Source organism: Ambystoma mexicanum, chromosome 1p, assembly GCF_040938575.1.
Source record: "Ambystoma mexicanum isolate Mex_15411 chromosome 1p, UKY_AmexF1_1, whole genome shotgun sequence".
Lineage (NCBI taxonomy): Eukaryota > Metazoa > Chordata > Amphibia > Caudata > Ambystomatidae > Ambystoma > Ambystoma mexicanum.
The window spans coordinates 762,093,665-762,119,889 of NC_090921.1; the positions used below are offsets into that span (position 1 = coordinate 762,093,665).

At 51.6% G+C, this 26,225-nt stretch overlaps 2 protein-coding genes across 5 annotated transcripts in view; one reads left to right on the top strand and one right to left on the bottom strand.

Moving 5' to 3' along the window:
• THEM4 (thioesterase superfamily member 4) overlaps positions 1-26,225 on the bottom strand; it is a 781,652-nt gene that overhangs the window by 662,755 nt on the left and 92,672 nt on the right. The gene's annotated exons all lie outside the window — the stretch shown is intronic.
• The window catches only part of LOC138580361 (uncharacterized), a 253,475-nt gene that overhangs the window by 180,998 nt on the left and 46,252 nt on the right, over positions 1-26,225 (top strand). For 2 of the 3 annotated variants that reach the window (XM_069650841.1, XM_069650848.1), the window contains one exon: positions 8,838-8,882. The exons of the other annotated variant lie outside the window; for it this stretch is intronic. The gene's annotated coding sequence lies outside the window, so the exon portion shown is untranslated. The remainder of the gene's footprint in view (positions 1-8,837; positions 8,883-26,225) is intronic. 3 annotated transcript variants of the gene reach the window in all.

A 26,225-nucleotide genomic window follows, 5' to 3' on the forward strand; every position in this document is an offset into this window, starting at 1 on the left:
CCACTCATTTCTTAAGCTGAATTTGTATTGCTTCTGGCAGCCCTTGGCACAATATATGATAAAATGCAGGTATGGATTTCCCCAAGCCTCATGTGTCTCCAAAGCCCACTGCTCTTGGAAATTCTGAATATAAACAAGAGGATCATCCTCTTCCTGCATCTTTTTTGCCATTATAGCTCCCATATCGGATATGTCCGGATACAGTACTAGCGCTTTCCAGACCACCGCCTTACAGTTATTGAACTGTATCATGAACCCCATCATGAGCAGTGTTTACTTTGGTAACACTAGAATACCCTGCTCTTGACCAAATGTCATCAGCCCTTTCCCCAAGGATGGCGATCAGGAGACCTTTAATGTCCCCTACAGCTAACGTGTTTCCTCCTGTCATTTTCTCAAACTCATATATCCATTTCCCAGTGCCAGAAGTTAAACTAGGGAGTTTACACCTTAAATTATCCTTATCCATCTGTGGCCAAGGTATATACTGTGGCCTAGCTCCTCCCTTTTCTAACAAAGGAAACTGTGAAACCCCAAACTCACATTTGTCTCCCATCGTCTGTCTATCCATAGCAGGGTCATTGGTTCCACTCTGCTTCTACCTGGCAGTGACCTTAACATGCTCACATAAGTTGGCGAGTCCCCCCTCTCACCATGGGATCGCCCTCTAGGTGGATCTAGCCGCGTCAATGATTCCGACGCCCGAGATTTGGGTAGGTCTAGAACCGACCATCTTACTTCCTTATCCATTGCAAATCACCATTCAGAGGCACATGTATTGCCTTCCTCCTCCTCATGGAAGGTTTTCCTGTCCTCGTCTAACATAGCCTGTCCCCAACTTGAGTGACTTCTCTCCTCTTCATCTCTATTCAGTCAGTCTATCTAAGGACAGCTCCTTTGTCTCAAAGCTGCAAGAGGCTCCCTCTTTGTCATACAACTGCATACTCTGGAGTCGGTAATTTTTACCCATCCCCTGTAGCACTTTCTTAGTCCTCATATCATGAAAGACTTTATCAATAGCATCCCCAATGCTTCTAGAGTCAAACTCATCCTCTAGATTTGCTCTAGACCAAGGTTGTCCAACATACGGCCCGCAGGCCACAAAGCGGCCCTCCATGCCATTTCATGTGGCCCGCGAGACTGTACAGACAACATTGAACAAATAAAGAAATACACCGGGCCGTGGTGGAGGACTGTTACTGCCTCTGGTTCCCCCTAAAAGGGGGGGGGGCACCAGAGGCAGTAACAGGCCACGGCCCGGTTTATTTATTTATTTGTTCAATGTTTGTCGGGTCCGTGGACCCGATTAATTTATTTATTTCTGCAATGTTGGGCGGACCCAACATTGCAGAAATAAATAAATTAATCGGGTCCACGGACCCGGCAAACATTGAACAAATAAATAAATAAACCAGGCCGTGGCGGAGGACTGTTACTGCCTCTGCCACGGCCCGGTTTATTTATTTATTTGTTCAATGTTTGTCGGGTCCGTGGACCCGATTAATTTATTTATTTCTGCATAAATAAATTAATCGGGTCCGTGGACCCGACAAACATTGAACAAATAAATAAATAAACCGGGCCGTGGTCTGTAACTGCCTCTGGCGCCCCCAGCACCAGAGGCAGTTACAGGCCACGGCCCAGTTTCAGGGGCTCAGAGTATGCGGGTGCTCCGGCCCCCCAGGCCGGAGAGAAGAGACGCAGTATGGATGGTCCTTTGTTCCATCCATACTGTGTCTCTCTCTGGCGGCCCGGGTAAAAGCCGGGTAAAAAACAATGTTTAAAAATTGTGGGACGGATGCAAAGCAAGATGCTCTTGTTTTGCATCTGTCCCTCAATTTCTAAAAATCGTTTTGGTTCGGGTATACTTCTACATCTGTGTGCACGGATGTAGAAGTACACCCAACCCAAAACGATTTTTAGAAATGGAGTCACAGATGCAAAGCAAGTCTGTCCCTCAATTTCTAAAAATCGTTTTGGGTTGGATGTATTTGTACATCTGTGCACCCCGCTTGGCAAGAGGGGTGCACAGATGTAGAAGTTCACCCAACCCAAAACGATTTTTAGAAATGGAGGCACAGATGCAAAGCAAGTCTGTCCCCCAATTTCTAAAAAATCGTTTTGGGTTGGGTGTATTTGTACATCTGTGCACCCCTCTTGGCAAGAGGGGTGCACGGATGTAGAGGTACACCCAACCCAAAACGATTTTTAGAAATGGAGGCACAGATGCAAAGCAAGTCTGTCCCTCAATTTCTAAAAATCGTTTTGGGTTGGATGTATTTGTACATCTGTGCACCCCGCTTGGCAAGAGGGGTGCACGGATGTAGAAGTAACCCAACCCAAAACGATTTTTAGAAATGGAGGCACAGATGCAAAGCAAGTCTGTCCCCCAATTTCTAAAAAATCGTTTTGGGTTGGGTGTATTTGTACATCTGTGCACCCCTCTTGGAAAGAGGGGTGCACAGATGTAGAGGTACACCCAACCCAAAACGATTTTTAGAAATGGAGGCACAGATGCAAAGCAAGTCTGGCCCCCCATTTCTAAAAAATCGTTTTGGGTTGGGTGTATTTGTACATCTGTGCACTCCTCTGTGCACCCCTCTTGGTAAGAGGGGTGCACCGATGTAGAGGTATAATGTACCCAGCGGGATCAAACCTGTGTTGCTCCTGAGCTATCCTCCCGAGACTCCGAAGATCTGAAGTACATTTAATGATACAGAACCAGAACTATTGAGCAAGTCTAACATCATCTTCATCATCATCATCAGAATAAATCAACACTGTTGTGGTTATACAAGAGCCAATATATTTAAAGGGATGGAATTACTCCAAATGTAGCAGCACTATTCAATAACCCAAAGTGCTTAAGCATAGTTAATGTGACAATATGACACTTCTCACCATTGGGACAGTACTGCCTTGGACAGAGTTTGACAGTGAAGAAGTGAGCAAGTGATCCGGGGTATGCAGCCCACACACACGCATGGCATTCCCATGCACCCACTTGCGCGAATTGCACCAAATTAGTGAGATTGTGCTCCAAGGCACACGCACAGTCTTTGCTCTGAGGTTTGACACACTCACAGGATGGGATGGCATTTCGTTCTCCTATCCTAGTTGTGTTGCTCTGCCTTTTGAGGGCTACTACAACCTGGATGATTACAGAGGGGTGGAGTAGGGGCAGTATTGGCCTACTGGGATGCAACTGGAAGGCTTAAACCTCCTTCTTACTTGCCTTTCGTATATGCAATACATGCTAGCCAATGTTTCCACTGTTCTGCACCCACCCGTCCCCCTCGCACCAAGTTGGCGACTACGTGCAAATGCGGTCATATAACTGCTCGTGATGTCACTTCCCATATTTGGGCACTCCCCGGGAAATTCATAAGTCGGCTCCCCTGCCCGAATTATTTATTCAATGTTTGTCGGGTCCGTGGACACGATTAATTAATTTATTTATGCAATGTTGGGTCCGACCAATAAACCGGGCCGTGGCGGAGGACTTTTACTGCCTCAGGTGCCCCCTGGAATTGGATTATGCTTCTTTCATTACCACAGAAGTAATGAATGTGTATTAGAGAGATAAACTGGCATATGTATTGGGCACACTGCACATGCTCAGGCAGCATCAATCATGCTTTGTAGTGGATAATGCTGGCCTAAATTGGGAACAACCTGCATGGACATGTTGCTACAGAGGAATATTTTGGGCACAACCAGCATGTCAATGTGTTACATCAGTGACAGTGCTGTCTTACACTGTGGACACATTGATCATTAAAATGTGTTGTGTTCTACAATGTTCTTGTCTGCTGTTAGTGACATGGAATGTACATATTCCCCTTTAGAACTGATTGTAAACGTATGGCTTTTTGGTCACTTTTCCTGCTGTAAAATGCACAATTTCAGCCCCATATTTGGAAAAAAAATCTTGGGGGGGGAGACCCCCCCCCAAACCCTCCCTATATTGTAATAGCTCCCTCGCTACGCTCGGTCGCCCCCACTATTTCCGAGAAATATCAACACATACACACTGGAAGAAATCACAAGAAACAACCTTTCATGACTGCCCCCGACACCAAAAGCTATCTTTGGGACTGCATGGCTATGCCTTTGATGCTATTGTGTGAAAGGTCACACACCATCGCTTTTGAATATACTGCTTTGGGTCAGGGTGTTCACTTTTGGCTCGCCGGCCCTCCGGGTGACAAAAAGTGAATGCTTCGGCCCCACATTCAAAAAGGTTGGACAAGCCTGCTCTAGACGGACCTGCTATTGGCTCATGTGCTGGAAAGAACTCTTCTATGTCCGACCATGCCACTACTGGATTAGGATCTATGAATTCCTCTTCCACACGTTCAGGATCGCGTACTCTCTGCCTCCTCTTTCGTTCTAGTTCATCATCAGACTTAGTTTCCTTGCTTCTTCTCTTACTCTTGCTTCCTCTTTTCGTTTCATATCTCTCCTCTCATTTGCCCTTCGTATCTCTTCGTCTTTGTATTCTCTTATCCCTTAATTTCTGTTCCTCCTCTTCCTCTCTTTCTTTCTCGTTCAATTGTCCTTTGTCTATTGTCATACTTTCTTTGCTCCTCTGCTCTTTCCTGCTTTTTCAGTTGCTCATCTTGATACAACTGTTCCCGTCTTTGTCCATCCTTCCATTTCGCTGCATCTCCTTTCAATCTTTCCGCTCTCACTTTATCCTTTTTGTCCTGTTTGTCTTGATCTTCCCTTTCCCTTTCGTCCTCGATGCTCTTGCCATAAAGATTGAGCAAAATCGGACCACCCATCCATTTGTTCTGTATAAGTGCCAACTCATCAGTCTTATCTTTTTATTCCAATTCTTTATTTCCCGTCCTATATCTAAGGATGTACTTGGTCGATCACTTCTCTCCTTGTCACGTCTCTCCTTGTCCCTCGGGATCTTAGAGATTACATTTCTTGGGTATCTTCTCTGCACCCTTGTCACTGCTTTGCGCAGGCGACTCATATGTTTTGTATACATTTAATGCCAGGTTGCTGTACCCCGTCACTGCCTTAAGCTCCCTTAATGGGTACAACCCATCATCTTTTTTACTACTGCCGTCTGCTTCAGGGGCAGGGGCGAGCAGAAGGCTCCTCACCCCCCCTCTTTGCATATATTGAATATCCACGCTTCAGGAGGTGGCTCTTCTCTTTCCTCCTGGTACATTTTCCAGAGCTCTAAGCTCGCTAATCGTTTATCTAACTTTTTCCCCGTATATGCTGCATGCAAATATGTCATCATATGCTGCAAAACTGCCTTCGATAAGAATCCCCCTTGTGGCCATGGCTTGAAGATTTGATCTGCCATACCTTTAACCCACTCTGCACTGTACTGCTTAAGTTTGGGTGCGTGTTTCGGCAACTGTTTGCAGAGGTGTATAAATGGAGTAATATCCTCCATTCGGACTCGTCACACTTGACTGTCAATACTCACCCTTGCACTTAGCAGATTTCAAAACTATGTTTCAGAAAAACAAAACAATATGATAGTGCACCAAATTGTCACAGGCTCCAAACCCTCTTTATCACATTTTTTTCTTTAATCTACTTTTTTCACTAAACACCATCAATTCAATTTCCACTAAATAATTAATTCTCAAATCTCATGTTTTCTTTTCTATCAATTCCTCTATTGTTTTTTCATCATATTCAATCACATAAAACAAACAAACGGACATACTCAACCGGCCACAAATATCTCAGTCTTCTCTTTAAGACTTATCCTACCCCTAAAAATACCCATATTGGGATGTGAATTGTTCTCTTAAAACTTGTCTTTAACCAAGTTCATAGTCTACATCACCCATAAATAGGGCTCTAGAAACGATTCCGTCCGTTACGTCTTCACGACGGAGGAAACTGGGCGTACTCTTTATCGTGGCACCTTCCCTCACAATACCTCTTAATTGCTTGGCCTCTTCTCAAGTCGATTACTTAATATTCAACGCTCAAGTTACTTTACCCCAACCTCCCTCCGTTACTCGTTTTTTCCCTTAACACTTTTTTCACTTACTGCCCATTCACAATTTTGCCACCTCACTCAGTGTTTACTCACCATTCGTTTTTTCGACTTCAGACTCTCGGGATCATCCATCTGGCTAGATTCCCCCTGCCCTGACATTCAGTATAGGCCTTTAATCATCACTGATACTCCTCCAGGTGAGACCTATAGTTTACAATCTGTGTCCAATAACAAACTTTTAGAATTTTATGTCCCCAAATCTAGCTTCTTTTCACCTCAAATAGAAATGGGGGAGTTGTACTAATGGACCTTATGTCACCAACTTCAGATCATTGAATATCCTGCATGCTACGCTGAACAATGTCCTCAATGATGATATGGAGTGGATTATCCTCCTGGCCAGTCCTTTTCAAATCCTCCCGGTTTAGGCAAGCCCACGCAAGGGAATTCCTTCAACAGTTATTCTATAGCTAGGCACTGACACTGGCTCACTGAAATATCTTTAAGACAGAAACTACAACCATTCCCTCATGCCTTTTAACATCTCGTTCAGCATGTCCATTTATGCATTCACACTACTACTCATTGTTCGAGTCCCGGTCCTCCAGTGTATATTGGACCTTGCACCTGTACACTTGCCTGCACGTCCTCACTGCAAATAGGAGAAAAGTAGAACTAATTCTCCTCTGTTACGCCAACACAAAGGTATGTCAAACCCCGATCTTAAACTCAACCTCCAGAGTTATGGCCTTGGCTCTCCTCTGGGTACTTTGCGGCTGTCTGTGACTTCTCATGAAACATGACCACTCCAGGACACTACGTCTCTGGTTTGAAGCATGGGTCAGGCCGCTCAAAAATAACTGCAGCAATTGGGGCTGATTAGTACAGTTACCTCCTGAAGATGGGCTCCCCACTTTCACTTCGTACGTCCTTTGGAAACGTTCTTCTCTTCAATCCGTTCCATATTGGTTTCCACTTTGCTTCATGACAATGTCAGGCAACAGAGACGCGTTAAGCAGCCACATCTTTGGCGCCCCCTGGTGGTCTCCACTTTAACTTTTTTTTTTTTTTACATAGTTCTGTTCCTCTTATGTACCCAAAGTTATTGCCTCCAGCGTGCAACAACATTAGAGCAGCTATATTGTCACTTGCATGAAAATTAACACATGTATCCACTATTTCCTCCAATTTTCCACAGAAATATTCAAGTCATTCAACGTTAAGATTCTCAAATGGTAGAAGCTTAAGCACTTGTCTTACATAATGCTCATGGAAAAAATCCAGGAATTACCAATAATAAAATACCTTTTTCTGCATTTGAAAAAATGAAAAACACAAATTACAAAATATACCTTCAACATATTTAACATGCAAAAAAAACAAATATATTATACAAATGAAGTGCTAAAATGTAAATTACCATGTTTTACATTAAACCCTTTTATAACACTTACCTCTAGTTCCATTTGTAATAAACTTCAATGGCAACTTCTACAACCTCTGTGTGTACAACACACAGTGGTTTTATGTTTTGTTTAAATGCGTACCTACGTTAACATTATTTTTCAGTTACGGTTAACATATAATGTACCAGCATGTACTTACATCAATAACTAAACATATGACTGTGATAATTAAACCTAACTCATGAAAACACGCTCGCTTACACCCTAATCTGCATGTTTACATTTATAAAGAAATAAAATAAACATACCGAACATACTAAAAAACAATCAGTACAATGCTATACATTCATTGTATTTAAAACAGTTAATTCTTTTGAAAACATACACACTTTCAAGTAAAAAACAACTACTGTGGCATATTTTAAACTACACCTATACTGCTTAATTAAACCCCTCTTAAGTTGCCAAAGATACACTACAAAGTAGGCTACTGCTATGAACCTGCATACCCACGTGCAAACAATAAATAAGCATGCTAGGGTACTGTAAACTAAGTACTTGCTGCTATAGAATCATACAGGAACTGAGCCATGCTGCTTACTTTTTTCTAATGAAAAAGTGATATGACTGAGAGTAAGAGAAAGTATCTGTAAATTATACTGAACAAGGAGAAAGTGGACTAGTACTAATATACTTTAAAATGAAACAACCTTGTTGGTAGTAGTGTAGAGAGATAGGTGGGTGGAATCACTGTACAAACAATGCAAAATAGTATAGCTGCAAATGGTGTATTCTTCTTTCTTATACAAAGTTCATCAACATTTTATTACCGCACACACAAATACAAACAGAATAATTGTATTAATACGAAAAGGTGTAAAGTGCATGTTGGTTTATAAAAAAAAAACAAAGGTGATCACAGCACTTCATGTATAAACAATCAATGATACAATGTGTTGCATTGATGAAAGAAGAGGGTTCTGACATGATTATTATATGCCCAATTCTTTCCGTAGCTCATGAAAGGACCATGACCAACATGTTTCGATCCTATGTACTGTTGTGGGATCTTTCTCATGGGCTAGAACCTCAATTAGTGGTGCATAATAACCAATAATCGCCAAGGAAGCAAATTACTGACATGAAATAGTCAGGAAAACTAGTGTGAAAACATTGTCAAGTAAATGTGTAGAGCAGGTTAGTTACACGATTCCAGTCGTCTGTGGTCTAATGATGAAGGACCTGTGCACGCTATTGTAGTCGGTTTAACTGGAATAGTGTAGATAGGGAAATGAGCATCATAAGTATGCATGTGATGCTGATGGCACTGCCGTAGTCGATAGACGCAAATTAACTACACCTTTAAAAAAAAAGATGAACTTGTATTATTAGCATACATGTTTAACTTATTTATTTTTAAAACTAACAGTATTCTTTTTTTATTGCAGAAAATTGAACAATGGCACATTTTAGCCAAATAAATCAGGAGGCAGGTTGGTAAATCGGTTATTTTTATAATTTCTGTTTACGAGTGAATGGAGTACATACTTATGTGTTAACAGTTTTTAAACAATATAAACCACTTACTAAGTTACAAAAAAGGGGAATATTTCTGTATGATTGTGTATGCACATTTAAGTCACAAATAGTACTAATACTGATAGCATGTACATAAGCACAAGTTCCTTTTTTGTATACGTGTATGCATAAAATGGAAATGTGTACAAATACAACATTCAAGTAAATGCTAATGTTTGTACTGTAATACAAAAAGGTACAATTACAGTATATATGCATAAATGTATTGGTGTACAAATAACACACCAAATATATACACATGCATAGGAAAGTAGATACCAATGTTTGGATTTGTGATTTACAAGGAAGGTAAATAGGTATATTTGTAGTTTCAAAAAACTGAATAATGTGTTAGTCCGGTTAGTAAATGGATTATTTTAAAAATCTATATTTACTAGTAAATGAAGTATGTGCTTACGCGTTTACTGTTGAAATATAAAAATGTGTTATAGTATGTTATTAAACATATAAAAGTACACTAATTCAAACACAAATACTGTATATACGTACTATTTTATTGGCCTAAATATTTAAAAATATGTACATGTAAATATGCTACAAAGCAATCATATACGCATAACTTTAATTACGTAATAATTTGTACATTAGACACTCACTTGTAAATGCATGTATAACGTACACTTCATTGAGAAATTAATGTATGTACTGTGAGGAACTCATGGTATCAAAAGGAGAGTCACAAACAAGAGATGCAACTTCAACAGCTTTATTCATAACTTTGCAAGGGGTTGGAGACTTCCTAACGGGCCCTAAATCTAAAGTGGGAGTAAACTCGACCATAAAGTAAAAAAACAGTCCTAGTCAGTACAGTCAAAACAAAAGGTTCTAACCCTAATGCCTGCCCTCATTCTAATCACAAAGGAACAAGAGAAATGTACACAAAATGAAAAGGATAGTGTTCTCAACAAAAAGGATCAGGATGGCAAAGGGTTTGAAGCAATGATGAATCGCTTCCCCATGATTTCACCTTGGGATAAAGGGATTCCAGGGCATTGGGACTTAGACGGCACAGTTTTCCCCAGTGAGGCACACTCTGGCTTAATGGGCGAGTCATAAGAATGTTCAGGCTTATTTCATAATCAAATGTCAGTTTGGGCTTTCCAAAAACAAAGGTTGCAAATGTTTTCCACAAATAGACTTCTTGGTCTTGAAACAAAATATTAATAGTCATCATTTTTCACAAAGGTCTCAGGGAAACCCTTCCTCAAGCTTTCTTTGTCGCAGACTTTCGAGACGGCATAGGTTTGGCTTCTGACGATGCCTGACCACTTCGACAACCGGTACCATCACTTTCTCCCAATGCTTTCTGGTACTTGTAGTTGCAAGCTTATGGGCTTCTCTCTGCCGGGCTCGGGCTCGAGCCACTCACAGTATTACTGGTTCCCCTTAGTTGGGCTCAAACCTTTTATCTTTCACATCTGCCTCCCTCAGTCGGGCTCAGGCCTTCAATACCTTTTCCACAGTTCACACAAGCCTCCTTCAATCGGGCTCAAGCTTCAATCCACGTTATTTTCTATTTCCAACAATCCCTTTTGCCTCGGGACATTGTGTGCTACGTTTATAACGCCTTCCCCTTTATCTTTACATAGTTCAATAGTTTCTTCTATTCAGGCATGTTACTACAGAGACTTTCGACTGTGCTGTCTCCAACAGCAGGACCACTCTGTATACCTTGTATTGCACTGTTTCTTTAAAGCTTTGCTCTTTCTCTACTTGGGGTTACCATATTATGCACAACCTTTTCTTGATACAGTTACTTTCAACCAAAAACCACTGAGTCTTTTTATTGGTAGGATAGCTCTGGGGCAACATGCTCGTCTTGGGAGCAAGACGACACAGAGCAACACAGGTTCGGTCCCCAGGTCTCCGCTTAGAAATAACCCATTACTATTACAATTACAATTTTGTAAACTCATTGGCTGTGTTTTAATATTGTTCGCGTATCAGCGTATCATAGTTCAAGGTTCCTTTACTCGTAGATTTAGAGAACCTCCCCAATTCAATCATTCACCGGGATGGAAGCAGGCTTCTCATCAAGGTTCCCCAGAAGGATGACTTCCAGATCGGGTTATCAGCTGCTTGTTGCAAGCGCGGTTCTTTTGTCTGGCTTTCTTGAGACTTCTCTACAACTTAAATATTCCTCTGCCCTCCAATCTTGCATTTGCAGCAGCTCCTGAAGTCCAGTCCCTCCTCAATGCCCACCTCGCTCTGAGTGTACCTGTGTTCTCAGACTTTTATCCCAGGCGGGGATGTTAACAGGTTTCAGGTGAGGATGATTGGAAAGGGAGGCCTGACCTTGCCTGGCCTCATTACCGGGACACACCCATTGAAAAGAGTTAGCAGTAATCTTCATGACTCTGTTCCTGATCTTCCTTGGTCTAGTAGTACTCAAGAGTAGGAAGGGTGGGAGTTGTAGTGTCCTACAAAGTCGTTTGAGATGGGGCAGGGAAGGGGTTGGTAAAAGGGGATATCATGTCTCGCTAGTGGGTGTTCCACCCCCACTCCCTGAGGAACCCGTACCCAAGTGATCCTCCCTCGCTTGTCCACCCCCAGGGTCAGGATCCAAAAGCTATGGCCCCCCTCGCCACCCGAGTAACAGATACCTGGGGTATAGGTAGTGAAACACTCTCGTTTTTCACAGTACTCATTATGTTTAATGCATGTAATTTATACACTCTTTCATATCAGCATAAAGTACGTATTATTTATTTAAGTTAGGAAACCACTTCACAGTAGTCACATATGCATACCTTTGATTGTGTAGCAATAAATAAATTCTGCATACACTTGTTAATGTATATATAATGTACACTTCATTTATAAATTAATGTGCATACTCATTCTGTTTGATGCATGCAAGTTATTTACATTCTTTCATATAAAATAAAATAAGTGCACATTGTGTATATGTTAGGAACTTTTAAAAAAAAAACTGTCAGGTTTAACAGAAAGTTAACATTTCCTGATTCTTTTCTTACTTATGTACACATAATGGCAATATCGTACAACTGTTACTAACCAATTATGTACTATAGCTTTAATTACAAAATAATGCATACATTATTCGAATACTTAAATACATATATGACAGGGTGCAAAATGTGCACTCGCCACTGGACATTTGCTAGTGACATTTGATGTTTGGTGAGCAAGAAATGGTGTGCTGTATGTATTGATAGAATTGAGGTGGGAGTGATATTTGTATGGCTGGCTTGTAGCTTGTAACTTAAAAATGTTCTCCTTGCATATAATGTACACTTACCCCCAAATTATTGTATGTACTTATTTTCTTTAACGCAGGTAATATATACAATTTCTTCTTATGAACATAAACTACTTTCTGTGCATATATGTAACCAAGTTACAAAAAAGAGAAGTATGTAAGGTTTAACAAAAGCGTTCATTAAAGTATAAAGTGAAATAAAATACAAATATTACTTTTCAACAATAAATAAACACCACACGCCGTGACCGCAGCGGGATCGCCTCGTCTACAGCACCAGCCAATCTGAGACCTAAAAGGGCCATTAATAGGCATCGTGGCTCCTGTTGGAATTCTCGGATCCAGAAACCCCTGGTCGACTCGCTCCAGTGTATTAAATACGCTACAGTCCCCTCCATGATGCCATGAGGGACTCCCAAGCACAGCCACAGCGCCAAACCCTCAATTGACGATAACACCCACGGACAAAACTACGCTTCACATCTCTCCTGATGAAGGCCACCCCACTAACGTGCTAAAAAAAGCCCCCGTTGGCCGAAACACTACAGTGTCGATGATCCGTGACACAACTGTTTAACCCCCGTTGTATGTTTATATATAGTTTTGTGTACACTTTCTGTTAAATACCTGTGGACTAAAAGTAGCCCTGGGCAGCACTTTCTCAAATTCTGTTTGACCTAATTGTTGTATCCACATGTGCACCGTTTTGGGAACTTTTCCTCCACAATCAAGAGGTTGGTACCCAGATGTACCCCCCCATTGTTAGAATATCAAACCTGTCCGTGTCACTTTCATTCTTACCGAAAGAAATGTAAATACCTAACATTTTGTGTGAAAAAACTGTTTTGAGATTAAATACATTTATCCAAAACATTACAGCTGTATGGTAATCTCACATCCCGATTCCTTTGATATGAATACTTTTACCCTCCTGGGTATATCAGGACTCCGGCAGGCACCCTTTAGATACATGTTGTAGATAGTACTTTGAAATAAACATAATTTTAATTACAAATAAATAATCACACTTATACAATTAAAAATGAATACACAAATGTTACAATGATTGCATGGTTATTAACATACACATTTCACTATTATAACAACATGTAATTTGTGTCCCGAACCAACTGCATTAGGCCAGCTCACCTACCTGGACTTTCTCACACCCCTGTTCCCCTTGTCAGTCCAGAAAAACCAAACACCCCTTGAGGGTCCAGAAATGAATGATAATTGGTTGGCCGAAGACCAACCGCCTTGTTTACAGTGATAAGAATATATATTCATTAGTTATTACGTAGCTATTAGTTCAACTAGAGTGAGGCCATTTTAAGATGACCAGAATCGCCATTTTGTTTTCTCTCTCTGCTCTCTCTAACGTTGCCACTTTGCCTCATGTAAAACTGCTTTGCTGTAGATATTATTTCGCTTCAATGGTCCAAGGCTAAGAAACAAGTTGAAACATTACACTGGAGAGGCAGACAGAAATGCCCAATTCCCTCCCTCACATATCCTTGAAGACAGGTAGCAAGGCATTTAATCAGTACACGAATGCCAGTGAGTCTCCTGAAAGAATAGCAGTGTACGAAACTAGCATTTAAAGAGTTGAATTATGCTCTTCTTTACGGCCCCTCTTTCTGAGCCCAGTGAGGCCCCGGAGAGCGGGCTGACCTCTAGAGTGAGAATCGAAACTAAGAGATAGTGAGGTTTGGTATGTGCCAGTCTCCTACGCATAGCTTGCCCATGAAAAACAGAAACGCTGTGTTCTCGCAAATAAAGAATGGTGTCTGTAAAATTGAAGATTGCAAACCGTTACTAAATATGGTGGTCTAAGGTGTCATATTTGTCAGACTGGTCAATCAGCGCTTCTATTTCAAAGGGAAATGAATTGGGGGCGGCATCAAATGTGTCATACTGTGTCATTGCTGATTGTAAGGTGCTCGGTTTGTATAGATGTAAATGATGTACGTTTCATTCTCTCTTGCGTCCCCCGAGGTCTGTTAGACACACGTCGCGGGGCGTGGGACCATTTGGCCAACTGGGACTTCTTTGTATTGCAATAAACCCTAGATTTTGGGAACAGAACCTTGTGTCTGGCGTATCTATTCGAGTATGGTGACTTGCCTTGTTTCCACATTCGAGGGTCCCTCAGGGGCCCCTTCACCCTGTGACACCTACCCCCCCTTCAGGAGCTTGAGCCAGCATGAGGGTGCAGGGAGTTTACCTCTCCTTCCACCCTGCTTGGGGCACATCTGTGTCCTGAGACACCTGCAGGAGAGGGGACCACACTGCCCACTGCGCTACACAGACCATATGGGCTGAATGCAGCTCAGCCACCTATGGAGGCAATTGTGACTGCCACAGCGACAGATTCCACTGCACCTTCAGGTTACCAGCTAGAGGTGCGCATGGCTCAGGTCCCCAGACCTGGAGGTGCCAGTGTGGAGTTCCAACGACTGTTGCTGGGGGCCCTGCATGAGATAGGCCATGGAGGTGAGGGAAGCAGGAGACAATTGCAGGAACAGAGGGCTTTGAGGGAGGAGGTGGCAGGGCTGAAAGCAGAATTGAGGGTGGACTGAGGGCAATTAAGGGTGCTCTAGGTGTCATTCAACAACATCTGTTTCTAACACTGACAGCCCCTTTGCCTCACAGGTTCTCCGCTTTCCAGAGGGCACATGCAATGGGCCCTTCCTTCCCCTTCTCCTCCATCTCACCAGGCTAGTGGCCCCTGCATGGCGAGGTGAAGGAAGAGGGGGCTGAAGTGGTAGTGGTGGGGGTCAGTAATCCTGAGTGATCAGAGGCCGGCTCATGATTGTATCTCGTTTAACCTATTGTGTCCATCTGATTTCCCTCTCCCTGCATAGTGTGCCTTGTATGTTGTTTATTTCTTGTCACCTTCCCGTTGGCCACTTGTACCCCCGACTCCCTGAACTCACCGTTCCATTCATGTATTCCACGTCCATGGTATTGTGCACCTTTTCTCCCATTTTATGCAACACCATCATGTGCTGTACAATATAGAACAATTATAATACACTTTTTACTGTGCCATCTATGACTCCTGCCAATTTTGTGTTGCGTGTGTACTTTTTGGCAATCTAGGTTGTGGTGTATAGGACAATCTCGGCTGACCCTGCACATGGTCACGGCAGGTGTGTACTTTGGCATGACATCGTAAGGCAATACACATATGTAACATGTATGCTCACTTGACGATGTGTGCACATTCAAGTGCTTGTCAGTGGGATCATGTCATGTTGCACAAGTGCATCCATATGTATATCAGAAGAAATGTCTTGTAATGGAGGCTGTGTGTCCACTCCATCTGTGACGTGCACGTCAGTTCATGAAGCTGCTGGGATATAGGTTTGCAGGCATGGAGGTGATCTGTCATTGAATAGGTCCATACATCGAGTCCACATCTTCTTGCATTGCATCCAATCATGGATGAGACAGTATGCTGTATGGTAGGTCAATAGCCCCCTCTTATGGTAGATGGATACATATGGTAATTAGGGTCAATACTTCAATCTCCTGTTCAGCATTGTAAAAATCTGAATTATTTTCTGTTGAGGGTAGCATAGGATATAAAAGGTATGCTTACATGTCTCAAAAACATACACAACACAGACAATATGCTTAGATATGAAGGATATCTATTATATTATATATATACATTCAATAGCTATCACAGAGATGTATCATGAATAATGTATCTGCAAAATGTAGTGCTTAAATAAATACAGCAAAATAGCTCTGTGACATAATAGATAGTACATTAGCAACATAATCCATTCTTATACAATGGATTAATCAGTTCAAATGGCTGCAAATCTCAAAATCCAACAAAGTGTTTAGTAAAAACTGAGAACACAGTAATGAAGTCTTGTGCAGAAATGGGAGTGTCAAGAAAAAATGATGGGAGAGAGACTTAATTACGACTTGTGAAGAAGCGAACAAATTGAAATTATTTCGACAGCTATCCCAGGAAAGAAGACCGTATGGCCACACGCTGGAATATGTTTGAACATTTTCAGATAGCTACTTCAGAGCTCAACTGATGGCACAGCTGATGAGGACCAGATTCAACTTGTATTCGACAATGGAAATTATCATCGAAAGAGTGGGTCGCAATTTGGAAACCCTGTGGTGCAGGTTCTGTAAGGAACCAGGCGTTTGGGAAACTCTCTCACATATTTGCACTCAATGTCCTGTTCTACCAGAACGGAGGTCCCTGCACTTTGCAAAATTTGGGGAATCTGCTACCTCGCTCTCGGCTGAAGACTGGTGGCGCAGGCTACTAAGAGGGGACAAAATCAATCCAACGATTACCATGGTTACATTTTTGGAAACTGTTTTTCTGAAGTCTGAGTAGCGTCTTAAGGGTCTAGGACAAAGAACAAATTGTGTGATATTGAACGGGGGGCGGTAATTGGGTGAATGAACTCGGATTTGTCGACATTTGCTAAAGGTTTTGTATTAAACTGTTTTAAGCAATAATAATAAAAAATGTTTTTTAAATGGGGGTGTATTTCAACAGAAGCCACTATGTTTTGTGATTTAGATTTAGCATCAAATGAGAGAATACACTGTCAGGGTAATTCATAGAATTTCGCAGAAAAGTGTCGCAAGCGGCTGGCGCAGAGTGTCCGCGTGCGATTGTCTGCGCCAGGCGCGTGCGCTAAAACCGATTTCCGCGCACAGCGTATTCATGGATTTTAGGCACCCAAACCAGCCGTGGCGCAGAGTATCGCAGCGACCCTGCAGCAGCGCCAGTAACGCCCCCAAGAACGCCCTCGCGCAAGGAAAAGCCATCAAAATCGCTAAATCATCGCAAAGGGCTTCGCTAACCCTGGACCAGTTTACAGGGCTGGCAAACAAGGAACGCAAAGCGGGTAACGTTTATATCAGGGGTACGCGGGAAGTTTTACACGCGATTAGCCAGGGTACGTGTATTACAGGGGTACGCGGGAAGTTTTACATGCGATTGGCCAGGGTACGTGTATTACAGGGGTACGCGTGAAGTTTTACACGCGATTAGCCAGGGTACGTGTATTACAGGGGTACGCGGGAATTATCACACGCGATTTGGCTGGGTACGTGTATTACAGGGGTGCGCGGGAATTATCACACGCGATTTGGCCAGGTACGTGTATTACAGGGGTGCGCGGGAATTATCACACGCGATTTGGCTGGGTACGTGTATTACAGGGGTGCGCGGGAAGTTACACACGCGATTAGGCTGGGTGGGTCCTCACAGGTGTTCCCTGTACACCCTCCACGGCCCCTGCAGGCAGCCCACGAAACAGGGGACTACCCTGCACACCTGCTCATGTCCCCCAGCACCCCCACCCCCCAGCACTGTGGGCCACCCTCCACCAGGCCCCCACTCATGTCCCCTTGCACCCCCACCCCCCAGCAGTCATGGGGCAGCCTCCACCAGGCCCCCACTCATGTCCCCTATCACCCCCACCCCCCCAGCAGTGCAGGGGCAGCCTCCACCAGGCCCCCACTCATGTCCCCTTGCACCCCCACCCCCCAGCAGTCATGGGGCACCCTCCACCAGGCCCCCACTCATGTCCCCTATCACCCCCACCCCCCAGCAGTGCAGGGGCAGCCTCCACCAGGCCCCCACTCATGTCTCCCACCACCCCCACCCCCCAGCATCCAGGGGCAGCCTCCACCAGGCCCCCACTCATGTCTCCCACCACCCCCACCCCCCAGCAGTGCAGGGGCAGCCTCCACCAGGCCCCCACTCATGTCTCCCACCACCCCCACCCCCCAGCAGTGCAGGGGCAGCCTCCACCAGGCCCCCACTCATGTCCCCTATCACCCCCACCCCCCAGCAGTGCAGGGGCAGCCTCCACCAGGCCCCCACTCATGTCCCCTTGCACCCCCACCCCCCAGCAGTCATGGGGCACCCTCCACCAGGCCCCCACTCATGTCCCCTATCACCCCCACCCCCCATCCACCAGGGGCAGCCTCCACCAGGCACCCACTCATGTCCCCTATCACCCCCACCCCCCAGCAGTGCAGGGGCAGCCTCCACCAGGCCCCCACTCATGTCTCCCACCACCCCCACCCCCCAGCATCCAGGGGCAGCCTCCACCAGGCCCCCACTCATGTCTCCCACCACCCCCACCCCCCACCAGTGCAGGGGCAGCCTCCACCAGGCCCCCACTCATGTCTCCCACCCCTCAACCCCCCAGCACTGAGGGGCACCCTCCACCAGGCCCCCACTCATGTCTCCCACCACCCCCACCCCCCAGCAGTGCAGGGGCAGCCTCCACCAGGGCCCCACTCATGTCTCCCACCCCCCACCCCCCCAGCACTGAGGGGCACCCTCCACCAGGCCCCCACTCATGTCTCCCACCACCCCCACCCCTCCAGCAGTGTGGGGCACCCTCCACCAGGCTCCCACCCATGTCTACAGTCAACCCCACCCCCCAGCCACCATGGGCACCCTCCACCAGGCCCCCACTCATGTCCCCCTGCACCCCCACCCCCAGCAGTGCAGGGGCACCCTCCACCAGGCCCCCACTCATGTCTCCCACCACCCCCACCCCCCCAGCAGTGTGGGGCACCCTCCACCAGGCTCCCACCCATGTCTACCACCACCCCCAACCCCCAGCCACCATGGGCACCCTCCACCAGGCCCCCATCCATGTCCCCCTGCACCCCCACCCCCCAGCAGTGCAGGGGCACCCTCCACCAGGCCCCCACTCATGTCTCCCACCACCCCCACCCCCCAGCATCTAGGGGCAGCCTCCACCAGGCCCCCACTCATGTCTCCCACCACCCCCACCCCCCAGCAGTGCAGGGGCAGCCTCCACCAGGCCCCCACTCATGTCTCCCACCACCCCCACCCCCCAGCAGTGCAGGGGCACCCTCCACCAGGCCCCCACTCATGTCTCCCACCACCCCCACCCCCAGCAGTTCAGGGGCACCCTCCACCAGGCCCCCACTCATGTCTCCCACCACCCCCACTCCCCAGCAGTGCATGGGCAGCCTCCACCAGGCCCCACTCATGTCCCCTATCACCCCCAACCCCCAGCAGTGCAGGGGCACCCTCCAACAGGCCCCCACTCATGTCTCCCACCACCCCCACCCCCAGCAGTGCAGGGGCACCCTCCACCAGGCCCCCACTCATGTCTCCCACCACCCCCACCCCCCAGCAGTGCATGGGCAGCCTCCACCAGGCCCCCACTCATGTCCCCTTGCACCCCCACCCCCCAGCAGTCATGGGGCACCCTCCACCAGGCCCACACTCATGTCCCCTATCACCCCCACCCCCCAGCCACCAGGGGCAGCCTCCACCAGGCACCCACTCATGTCCCCTATCACCCCCACCCCCCAGCAGTGCAGGGGCAGCCTCCACCAGGCCCCCACTCATGTCTCCCACTACCCCCACCCCCCAGCAGTGCAGGGCAGCCTCCACCAGGCCCCCACTCATGTCCCCTTGCACCCCCACCCCCCAGCAGTCATGGGGCACCCTTCACCAGGCCCACACTCATGTCCCCTATCACCCCCACCCCCCAGCCACCAGGGGCAGCCTCCACCAGGCACCCACTCATGTCCCCTATCACCCCCACCCCCCAGCAGTGCAGGGGCAGCCTCCACCAGGCCCCCACTCATGTCTCCCACTACCCCCACCCCCCAGCAGTGCAGGGGCAGCCTCCACCAGGCCCCCACTCATGTCTCCCACCCCCCCACCCACCCCAGCACTGAGGGGCACCCTCCACCAGGCCCCCACTCATGTCTCCCACCACCCCCACGCCCCAGCAGTGCAGGGGCAGCCTCCACCAGGCCCCCACTCATGTCTCCCAACGCCCCCACCCCCCAGCATCTAGGGGCACCCTCCACCAGGCCCCCACTCATGTCTCCCACCCGCCACTACCCAGCAGTCATGGGGCAGCCTCCACCAGGCCCCCACTCATGTCCCCTTGCACCCCCACCCCCCAGCAGTCATGGGGCACCCTCCACCAGGCCCCCACTCATGTCCCCTATCACCCCCACCCCCAGCCACCAGGGGCAGCCTCCACCAGGCACCCACTCATGTCCCCTATCACCCCCACCCCCCAGCATCCAGGGGCACCCTCCACCAGGCCCCCACTCATGTCTCCCACCACCCCCACCGCCCCAGCAGTGTGGGGCACCCTCCACCAGGCTCCCACCCATGTCTACCACCACCCCCACCCCCCAGCCACCATGGGCACCCTCCACCAGGCCCCCACTCATGTCCCCCTGCACCCCCACACCCCAGCAGTGCAGGGGCACCCTCCACCAGGCCCCCACTCATGTCTCCCACCACCCCCACCCCCCAGCCACCAGGGGCAGCCTCCACCAGGCCCCCACTCATGTCTCCCACCACCACCACCCCCCAGCAGTGTGGGGCACCCTCCACCAGGCTCCCACCCATGTCTACCACCACCCCCACCCCCCAGCCACCATGGGCACCCTCCACCAGGCCCCCACTCATGTCCCCCTGCACCCCCACCCCCCAGCAGTGCAGGGGCACCATCCACCAGGCCCCCACTCATGTCTCCCACCACCCCCACCCCCCAGCCACCATGGGCACCCTCCACCAGGCCCCCACACATGTCCCCCTGCACCCCCACACCCCAGCAGTGCAGGGGCACCCTCCACCAGGCCCCCACTCATGTCTCCCACCACCCCCACCCCCCAGCCACCATGGGCACCCTCCACCAGGCCCCCACTCATGTCCCCCTGCACCCCCACCCCCCAGCAGTGCAGGGGCACCCTCCACCAGGCCCCCACTCATGTCTCCCACCACCCCCACCCCCCAGCCACCATGGGCACCCTCCACCAGGCCCCCACTCAGGTCCCCCTGCACCCCCACACCCCAGCAGTGCAGGGGCACCCTCCACCAGGCCCCCACTCATGTCTCCCACCACCCCCACCCCCCAGCAGTGCAGGGGCAGCCTCCACCAGGCCCCCACTCATGTCTCCCACCGCCCCCACCCCCCAGCATCTAGGGGCACCCTCCACCAGGCCCCCACTCATGTCTCCCACCCGCCACCCCCAGCAGTCATGGGGCAGCCTCCACCAGGCCCCCACTCATGTCCCCTTGCACCCCCACCCCCCAGCAGTCATGGGGCACCCTCCACCAGGCCCCCACTCATGTCCCCTATCACCCCCACCCCCAGCCACCAGGGGCAGCCTCCACCAGGCACCCACTCATGTCCCCTATCACCCCCACCCCCCAGCATCCAGGGGCACCCTCCACCAGGCCCCCACTCATGTCTCCCACCACCCCCACCGCCCCAGCAGTGTGGGGCACCCTCCACCAGGCTCCCACCCATGTCTACCACCACCCCCACCTCCCAGCCACCATGGGCACCCTCCACCAGGCCCCCACTCATGTCCCCCTGCACCCCCACACCCCAGCAGTGCAGGGGCACCCTCCACCAGGCCCCCACTCATGTCTCCCACCACCCCCACCCCCCAGCCACCAGGGGCAGCCTCCACCAGGCCCCCACTCATGTCTCCCACCACCACCACCCCCCAGCAGTGTGGGGCACCCTCCACCAGGCTCCCACCCATGTCTACCACCACCCCCACCCCCCAGCCACCATGGGCACCCTCCACCAGGCCCCCACTCATGTCCCCCTGCACCCCCACCCCCCAGCAGTGCAGGGGCACCCTCCACCAGGCCCCCACTCATGTCTCCCACCACCCCCACCCCCCAGCCACCATGGGCACCCTCCACCAGGCCCCCACTCATGTCCCCCTGCACCCCCACACCCCAGCAGTGCAGGGGCACCCGCCACCAGGCCCCCACTCATGTCTCCCACCACCCCCACCCCCCAGCCACCAGGGGCAGCCTCCACCAGGCCCCCACTCATGTCTCCCACCACCACCACCCCCCAGCAGTGTGGGGCACCCTCCACCAGGCTCCCACCCATGTCTACCACCACCCCCACCCCCCAGCCACCATGGGCACCCTCCACCAGGCCCCCACTCATGTCCCCTTGCACCCCCACCCCCCCAGCAGTCATGGGGCACCCTCCACCAGGCCCCCACTCATGTCCCCTATCACCCCCACCCCCCAGCCACCAGGGGCAGCCTCCACCAGGCCCCCACTCATGTCTCCCACCACCACCACCCCCCAGCAGTGTGGGGCACCCTCCACCAGGCTCCCACCCATGTCTACCACCACCCCCACCCCCCAGCCACCATGGGCACCCTCCACCAGGCCCCCACTCATGTCCCCCTGCACCCCCACCCCCCAGCAGTGCAGGGGCACCCTCCACCAGGCCCCCACTCATGTCTCCCACCACCCCCACCCCCCAGCCACCATGGGCACCCTCCACCAGGCCCCCACTCATGTCCCCCTGCACCCCCACACCCCAGCAGTGCAGGGGCACCCTCCACCAGGCCCCCACTCATGTCTCCCACCACCCCCACCCCCCAGCCACCAGGGGCAGCCTCCACCAGGCCCCCACTCATGTCTCCAACCACCACCACCCCCCAGCAGTGTGGGGCACCCTCCACCAGGCTCCCACCCATGTCTAGCACCACCCCCACCCCCCAGCCACCATGGGCACCCTCCACCAGGCCCCCACTCATGTCCCCTTGCACCCCCACCCCCCCCAGCAGTCATGGGGCACCCTCCACCAGGCCCCCACTCATGTCCCCTATCACCCCCACCCCCAGCCACCAGGGGCAGCCTCCACCAGGCACCCACGCATGTCCCCTATCACCCCCACCGCCCCAGCAGTGTGGGGCACCCTCCACCAGGCTCCCACCCATGTCTACCACCACCCCCACCCCCCAGCCACCATGGGCACCCTCCACCAGGCCCCCACTCATGTCCCCCTGCACCCCCACACCCCAGCAGTGCAGGGGCACCCTCCACCAGGCCCCCACTCATGTCTCCCACCACCCCCACCCCCCAGCCACCACGGGCAGCCTCCACCAGGCCCCCACTCATGTCTCCCACCACCACCACCCCCCAGCAGTGTGGGGCACCCTCCACCAGGCTCCCACCCATGTCTACCACCACCCCAACCCCCCAGCCACCATGGGCACCCTCCACCAGGCCCCCACTCATGTCCCCCTGCACCCGCACCCCCACCCCCCAGCAGTGCAGGGGCACCCTCCACCAGGCCCCCACTCATGTCTCCCACCACCCCCACCCCCCAGCATCCAGGGGCAGCCTCCACCAGGCCCCCACTCATGTCTCCCACCACCTCCACCCCCCAGCAGTGCAGGGGCAGCCTCCACCAGGCCCCCACTCATGTCTCCCACCACCCCCACCCCCCAGCAGTGCAGGGGAACCCTCCACTAGGCCCCCACTCATGTCTCCCACCACCCCCACCCCCCAGCAGTGCAGGGGAACCCTCCACCAGGCCCCCACTCATGTCTCCCACCACCCCCACCCCCCAGCAGTGCAGGGGCAGCCTCCACCAGGCCCCCACTCATGTCCCCTATCACCCCCACCCCCCAGCAGTGCAGGGGCAGCCTCCACCAGGCCCCCACTCATGTCCCCCTGCACCCCCACCCCCCAGCAGTGCAGGGGCACCCTCCACCAGGCCCCCACTCATGTCTCCCACCACCCCCACCCCCCAGCGGCAGCCTCCACCAGGCCCCCACTCATGTCTCCCACCACCACCACCACCCCCCCAGCAGTGTGGGGCACCCTCCACCAGGCTCCCACCCATGTCTACCACCACCCCCACCCCCCAGCCACCATGGGCACCCTCCACCAGGCCCCCACTCTTGTCCCCCTGCACCCCCACCCCCCAGCAGTGCAGGGGCACCCTCCACCAGGCCCCCACTCATGTCTCCCACCACCCCCACCCCCCAGCAGTGCAGGGGCAGCCTCCACCAGGCCCCCACTCATGTCCCCTATCACCCCCCACCCCCCAGCAGTGCAGGGGCAGCCTCCACCAGGCCCCCACTCATGTCCCCTTGCACCCCCACCCCCCAGCAGTCATGGGGCACCCTCCACCAGGCCCCCACTCATGTCCCCTATCACCCCCACCCCCCAGCCACCAGAGGCAGCCTCCACCAGGCACCCACTCATGTCCCCTATCACCCCCCACCCCCCAGCAGTGCAGGGGCAGCCTCCACCAGGCCCCCACTCATGTCCCCTTGCACCCCCACCCCCCAGCAGTCATGGGGCACCCTCCACCAGGCCCCCACACATGTCCCCTATCACCCCCACCCCCCAGCCACCAGGGGCAGCCTCCACCAGGCACCCACTCATGTCTCCCACCACCCCCACCCCCCAGCAGTGCAGGGGCACCCTCCACCAGGCCCCCACTCATGTCTCCCACCACTCCCACCCCCCAGCAGTGCAGGGGCAGCCTCCACCAGGCCCCCACTCATGTCCCCTATCACCCCCACCCCCCAGCAGTGCAGGGGCAGCCTCCACCAGGCCCCCACTCATGTCCCCTTGCACCCCCACCCCCCAGCAGTCATGGGGCACCCTCCACCAGGCCCCCACTCATGTCCCCTATCACCCCCACCACCCAGCCACCAGGGGCAGCCTCCACCAGGCACCCACTCATGTCCCCTATCACCCCCACCCCCCAGCAGTGCAGGGGCAGCCTCCACCAGGCCCCCACTCATGTCTCCCACCACCCCCACCCCCCAGCAGTGCAGGGGCAGCCTCCACCAGGCCCCCACTCATGTCTCCCACCCCCCACCCCCCCCCCAGCACTGAGGGGCACCCTCCACCAGGCCCCCACTCATGTCTCCCACCACCCCCACCCCCCAGCAGTGCAGGGGCAGCCTCCACCAGGCCCCCACTCATGTCTCCCACCACCCCCACCCCCCAGCATCCAGGGGCACCCTCCACCAGGCCCCCACTCATGTCTCCCACCCCCCACCCCCCAGCAGTCATGGGGCAGCCTCCACCAGGCCCCCACTCATGTCCCCTTGCACCCCCACCCCCCAGCAGTCATGGGGCACCCTCCACCAGGCCCCCACTCATGTCCCCTATCACCCCCACCCCCCAGCCACCAGGGGCAGCCTCCACCAGGCACCCACTCATGTCCCCTATCTCCCCCACCCCCCAGCATACAGGGGCACCCTCCACCAGACCCCCACTCATGTCTCCCACCACCCCCACCCCCCCAGCAGTGTGGGGCACCCTCCACCAGGCCTCCACCAGGCCCCCACTCATGTCTACCACCACCCCCACCCCCCAGCCACCAGGGGCAGCCTCCACCAGGCCCCCACTCATGTCTCCCACCACTGCCACCCCCCCAGCAGTGTGAGGCACCCTCCACCAGGCTCCCACCCATGTCCACCACCACCCCCACCCCCCAGCCACCATGGGCACCCTCCACCAGGCCCCCACTCATGTCCCCCTGCACCCCCACCCCCCAGCAGTGCAGGGGCACCCTCCACCAGGCCCCCACTCATGTCTCCTACCACCCCCACCCCCCAGCATCCAGGGGCAGCCTCCACCAGGCCCCCACTCATGTCTCCCACCACCCCCACCCCCCAGCAGTGCAGGGGCACCCTCCACCAGGCCCCCACTCATGTCTCCCACCACCCCCACCCCCCAGCAGTGCAGGGACACCCTCTACCAGGCCCCTACTCATGTCTCCCACCACCCCCACCCCCCCAGCAGTGCGGGGGCAGCCTCCGCCAGGCCCCCAGTCATGTCCCCTATCACCCCCACCCCCCAGCAGTCATGGGGCAGCCTCCACCAGGCCCCCACTCATGTTTCCCACCACCCCCACCCCCCAGCCACCATGGGCAGCCTCCACCAGGCCCCCACTCATGTCCCCCTGCCCACAGGGCCTGACAATCCTCAAGCATGTGCCTCATGGCCAGCCACCACAGCCCAAAGACACAACCAAGTATTACATGTGCCCATGATACTACTCCAATGGAAACAATGTAAATCAACACATGTGTCTCACACACACACACACACACACACAATGGTTGCAAGTGAACCTGAAAACCCATATCATGACATGCATGAAAACAATGAGATGAAACCACACATTGAAGAATGAAAAAATCCAAATAA